The following is a 6,177-nucleotide window of genomic DNA, read 5'->3' as shown; positions in this document are numbered from 1 at the left end:
AACAGCCATTCATAGAACCCACTAATGCATAGGGCCATGAGAAGCTTCACGAGTAAAGTGCATATTTCAACCAACAACAATGTGTTGTGTCCTTACTGCAACTCTTTATTATCCCATCAACAAAAGTTGTTTTTGATTAAGATGAATAGCTGGCAAAGTAAGGTTCGATGGAAGGGAATCAAGCTAAAGACCAGTTGAGTGTGCTCAAAAGGAATCTGCATGTAGCATGCCAGAGGTGAAGTTTGTACAGGTAATCTCACTCACTCATTTAACACATACTTATTGAGAATCTACTCTCTGACAAGGACCATGCTAAGTATTTGGGATACAACAGTGAACAAGTCAGATGTGGCCCTGATTTCAAGGACCTACAGTTCAGTAAGGAGGCAGGAATTATGAAGATGATTGTACATGGGACCCAGCCTAGACCTGTGAGTTGGGAGAGCTTCTTGGAGGAGGGAGAGCAAAGTGGATATCTGAGCATCAAGTAGGATCTACCAAGATGAAAATGGGGTAGCAGGTGGAAGTTTTCAGAAGAGGAGAGTTTTAGGAAGAGGAGGCTCTTATGCTGGGAAAACAGCTCTCAATGAGAAAGGACATGAGGAGTCAGGAGGTAAAATCAGTGACTCACAGACCATATATTGAGCACCTGCTCTGTGTCTAGTGACATGGTTGCTAGTAGAGATTTTCCTGGCAACACTTTCCCTTCTAGTTTCGATGTATTAGGCATCATTAGGTTCTTTATTTTACATATTTATTTTACAAGATTAATGCTTAAAATGTAAAAGATTTGACCACAGGAGGGAATGTTCAGGGAAAAAAACGTATAAAAATAAATAAAATCATAGAAAAGAAAACAAAATTACTCACAGTTCTGCCATATAGAGATAACCACTGTTGGTATTTTAACATATGTAATTCCAGTCCTTAGCTTATGCATGTCTGCTATACTTTGAGTGTTTGATCCCACCAAACCTCATGGTGAAATTTGATCCCCAATGTTGGATGTGAGGCCTAATGGGAGGTGTTTGGGTTATGGAGGGAGATCCCTCATGAATAGATTAATGCCCTTGGCTGGAGGTTTGTGAGTGAGTTCTTACTCTATTACTTCCCTGGAAAACTGGCATTAAATAGAGCCTGGCACCTCCCCCTTCTCCGTCTTGCTTCCTTTCTCTTCCTGTGATCTCTTACATGCTGGCTCCCCTCTGCCTTCCACCATGAGTAGAAGGAGCCTGAGGCCCTCACCAGAAGCTCAGCAGATGCTAGTGCCATGCTTCTTGTACCATCTGCAGAAAATGGGCCAAACAAATCTTTCTTTATAAATTACCCAGACTCAGATATTCCTTTATAACAACACAAAGGGACTAAGACAGTGCCCTTAAAATGATGAGATTATGAACTCTACTTTGTCTTTTCAAAAATGATTTCCAAATATGTATTTACCTAATGACTAGGTAACACAAGTACAGAATAATAGGATGCAGAATTCTAAAGAGAAATACAGGGAAATGTTAAGTCTCAATTCTAGCTTGTCAATAAACCACCCATGCCCCTTTCCCAGAGGAAATGACTATTTTAGTTTTTCTTGGCAACTTCTTAATCAGAAGGCTAGACACGAGTTCAGAGATCATCTCCAGATGTTTCTTTGTCAGATGTTGCACTGGGATGCTCCTTCCCTAGGTACCACCTTTAAGGAAGAGCAATGTGTCATTACCAGAAGAAAGAGGTAGAAAATCAGCCTGCTGGGCATGACAATCTAGAGGTGTCACAACATACTCCAGGTTTTTTATTTTATAGAGGAGCATGCTGAGGTACAGAGAGATGATATGGCTTCTTTAAGGTCACACAGCTAGTTTGACTCAAAATAAAAATGACTACAAAATAATAAAAGCTAATTTCCCCATTATTTTCCTCAAATTTCTATAGGTAGATTAATACCCCTATTACTAAGCTGGTGTTAACCAAATAAAGTTTCTATGAGGGATCAAACCAGAGCACATGAACCAGGTAAAATAGTCAACACATTGGAACTTAGGTTATAACTTAGAAAAGGAGTCCAATTTTAAATGAAGGCCAATTTCATTAACTGGTAATTTGACAGATTCTTTGGTTTAATATAAGAATTTATTTTCATTTTAAATTATTCCATACTCATTGTAAAAAATCATTTTTCTGTTGCACAGGCTGGAGTGCTGTGACACGATCTTGGCTTACTGCAACCTCTGCCTCCAAGGCGCAAGCAATCCTCTTGCCTTGGCCTCCCAAAGTGCTGGGATTACAGGCATGAGTCACTCAACTTTGCTCCAAACTTTTTTTTAAAACAAACAAAAATAGACTTTCCTCTTTGCATTATCATAGAAACTGTTCTTTTAGGAGACTTTCTCTAGTTTTTAAAATAACAAAATGACTTTTGCTTATTTGATTGAAAGAGATTTCAAAGATTGGCATGAGTAGAGTGAAGTGGGTATTTTGATACATTGTTGGTGGAACTGTAAATTGATTCAGGATTTCTGGATTGCAATCTGTCATAATTACAATAAATAAATTAAATATGCATATACTTTGATTCACAAGTTCAACATCTAAGAATTCATCTTTATCAAATAGTATACACAGATACATGTAAAAATATTTACTACAGCATGTTTATATTTTTATAACAATCTAAGTGCCAAATTTGAGCTGTTAAATTAATTATAATGTATGCATATAATAGAACACCTAGGAAAGATGAAGTGGAGATATATTCACTGACATGGAAAGTTATTAAAGGTAAGCAATGAGGTTGAAAAATCAGCAGCTTATATAATAGTGCAAGAGGAAAGTCCGTTTGTGATTTTAAAAGAAAGGGTAGCTAGGGTGTTTCAAAGTTCTAAACTATTTTTGCTAAATACAAACCACATTAATGCATTCACTACCAAGGATTAACAACTATGCAAAATGAGAATTCTCAGTAAACCCCAAAGAACATTTATTTGAAGATCACAAGGATGAAGAACCAGCTTAGATTGCAGGGAATTCTTGGGAGATGGTTTCCCTTGAAACATGGCTAACAGCCTTGAGGCAGTCTAATAAATGGGATCTAAGGCCTCAGTACTTAGAAAAGAAGACACCTGGTTAATGACATACCTATATGTGAAGTGAGTCAGGAGGCAGAATGGTCTTAAAAACTGGATGTGCCTGGGCACATACTATATTAGAAATAAAAATAAGTAAGGTGTCCAAAGAGACTAAGCCGTAGTATGATGAGACCAAATTAGGGATATTTCCCTTAATAACTACTCCTTCTGATGTTATCTACTTGGCAGGATCTTCAATACTTTCTCTTTGACAGGCATTAATTTGATGAATGAGGCAAAATAACAGGGAGGCTACTAGTGAAGAATGACCTTCTTCCCAAATTATTCATAGGTAATTAGGAACAACTATTTTTTTTTTGAAAGATAATCTCCAGAGCAGTGATTCTCAAAGTCAGCTTGCCAATCTGCAGCATTAGCAGATTCTTCGGTCCCATTCCATAACTACTAAATCAGAAACCCTGGGGGCAGGGCCAGAAATCAGTGTTTTAACAAGCCCTGGTGATTCTGCTGCGTTGCTCTTAGGTATGTTCGTAATTAAATTATTTATGTATCTATCGTCAATAAATACAGGCTTTTTTCTTTTACATATTACAGTTAACTTTCTTAAGTTTGGAAAATGTAAGATTATAAAAAGATCACAGAAGATTGTTTAAATACATCTTCCTAAAAGAATATGGTGCTTTAAAAGAATTCTGAGTTTGCATTTTGAAGTACATGTTTCAGCAAGGGGTGGGGCCTGTTTTATGTAAAATGAAATTTCTTCTTCCAGATTGAGGATTCCTGCAGTCTTTCACAGATGGAAGCCCTGCATATTTCTGTAGAAATTATGTTTATTCTGAATTTATTTGCCATTTGACTCATCTACCTAGGCTTATCATTACAAAATGTTAATGTTTAACATTTAACAAAATGTTAAAAATCACTGAAAAGAGATCAAAACCTTTGATGCACAGCTTTAAATGGAGCATATTATATTATGCACATGTTGAAAACTATATGATTTTCCTAGGAAAAAGTGTTTGAATAGCATCTTGTTAATTTGTTTCTCTGGATAGGCAGAGAAAGTCTTCCTCCAAAATCTTAAGGAAGGTCTATGTACAACTTTTTAAGAAACTACAAAACTTATTCAAAGTGGTTATACCATCTTGCACGCACTCCAGGATTATGAGAATTTAAATTGCTCTACATCTGGCCAGGTGCAGTGGCTCACATCCGTGATTCCAGCACTTTGGGAGGCCGAGGCTGGTGGATCATGGTGTCAGGAGTTTGAGACCAGCCTGGCTGATCCAGTGAAACCCCGTCTCTACTAAAAACACAAAAGTTAGCTGGGTGTGGTGGCACGCACCTGTAGTCCCAGCTGCTTAGGAGGCTGAGGGAGAAGAATCACTTGAACTCGGGAGGTGAAGGTTGCGGTGAGCTGAGATTGTGCCACTGCACTCCAGCCTGGGTGACAGAGTGAGACTGTCTCAAAAAAAAAAAAAAAAAGAAAAGAAAAGAAAAAAGAAAAAAAAATTGCACCACATCCTCACCCACACTTAGCATAGTGATATGGTAGTTTGGTAACCATTAGGTCTCTAGTGGTATCTGATGGTGATTTTAATTTGCATTTTCCTAGTGACTAATGATGTTGATCATCTTTCCATGTGTTTATTTGCCAGTTATATATCTTCTGATCCAGTCATTCTACTCTATATTACAAGACACAAATGCACATGTACATATAAAGACATGGATCCTTTCTATGGACTGAATTGTGTTGCCTCAAAATTCGTATGTTGAAGCCCTAACCCAATGTGACTGTTTAGAGATAGGGTCTATAAAGAGGCAATTAAGGTTAAATGAGATCCTGAGTAGAACTCTGGTACCAAGGGATTAATGTCCTTGTAATAATCAACCCCAGAAAATGCTATCTTGGTGTCTTTCTCTCCCCCACCCTCCTTATATTTCTCTTTCACCCTCCTTTTCTCCCTCTCTCCTCCTTCCATTCCTCTCCCCTTTCCCTTTCTCTCTGCAAGCACACAAAAATGTCATGTGAGCCCACAGTAAGTTGCAGCCTTTCTTCAAGTCAGGAAGGGAACCCACCAGAAACTGACCATAATGGCACAGTAATCTTGAACTTCCAGGCTCCAGAACTGTGAGAAAATAAATGTCTGTTGTTTAAGCCATCCAGTCTACTGTATTTTGTTATAGCAGCCTGAGCTGACTAATAAAATCCTCATAGCAGCTTTATTTGTTATAGTCAAAAACTGGAAACCACCTAAAGGAATAAAAACACAAATTGTGGTATATACATACAATGGAATATTATTGAACAATAAAAATAAATGAGCTATTTATAGTCACAATAGCATGGTTAAATCTCAAAATAATTGTGCCGAGTGAAACCAGACAAAAAGGAGAGTTGACACTGTATGATTCAATTGGTATTAAATTCTAGAAAATGTAGCTAAATGATGGTGACAGAAAGCAGATCTATGGTTGCTTGGGAAGTGAGTCATGGTGAGGAATGGGAGCAAAAGATGACAAAGTGGCCGGGCGCGGTGGCTGACGCCTGTAATCCCAGCACTTTGGGAGGCTGAGGCGGGCGGATCATGAGGTCAGGAGTTCGAGACCAACCTGGCTAGCATGGTAGAACCTCGTCTCTACTAAAAATGCCGGGCTTGGTGGTGCGCTCCTGTAGTCCCAGCTACTTGGGAGGCTGAGGCAGGAGAAATGCTCGAACCCAGCAGGTGGAGGTTGTAGTGAGGCGAGATCGCGCCACTGCCCTCTAATACAGCGAGACTTCGTCTCGGAAAAAAAAAGAAAAGTGACAAAGTGCAGGAGGAAACCTTAGGGAGGGATGAATATATGTACTAGCTTGATTATGGTGGTGGGTTCATGGGTGCACACATGTCAAAACTTACCAAATTGTATACTTAAAAATTATGCAGTGTATTGTATGTAAATTATATGCAATAAAGCTATCTTTAGAAATTCTGTGGAATCCTGTTGTCACTAGTAATCCCTAATTTTGTGTTAGATTTTAAATTTTCTTTTCTCCAGTCTCCGATAAAGAAATGGAAAAGAAAATGCTTCATTCAGGAAAGAGTGTTGTGTT

Source organism: Rhinopithecus bieti, unplaced genomic scaffold, assembly GCF_001698545.2.
Source record: "Rhinopithecus bieti isolate Rb0 unplaced genomic scaffold, ASM169854v2 scaffold_18418, whole genome shotgun sequence".
NCBI lineage: Eukaryota > Metazoa > Chordata > Mammalia > Primates > Cercopithecidae > Rhinopithecus > Rhinopithecus bieti.
The sequence above is the reverse complement of the archived record's forward strand: the minus strand, read 5'-3'. Positions refer to the sequence as shown.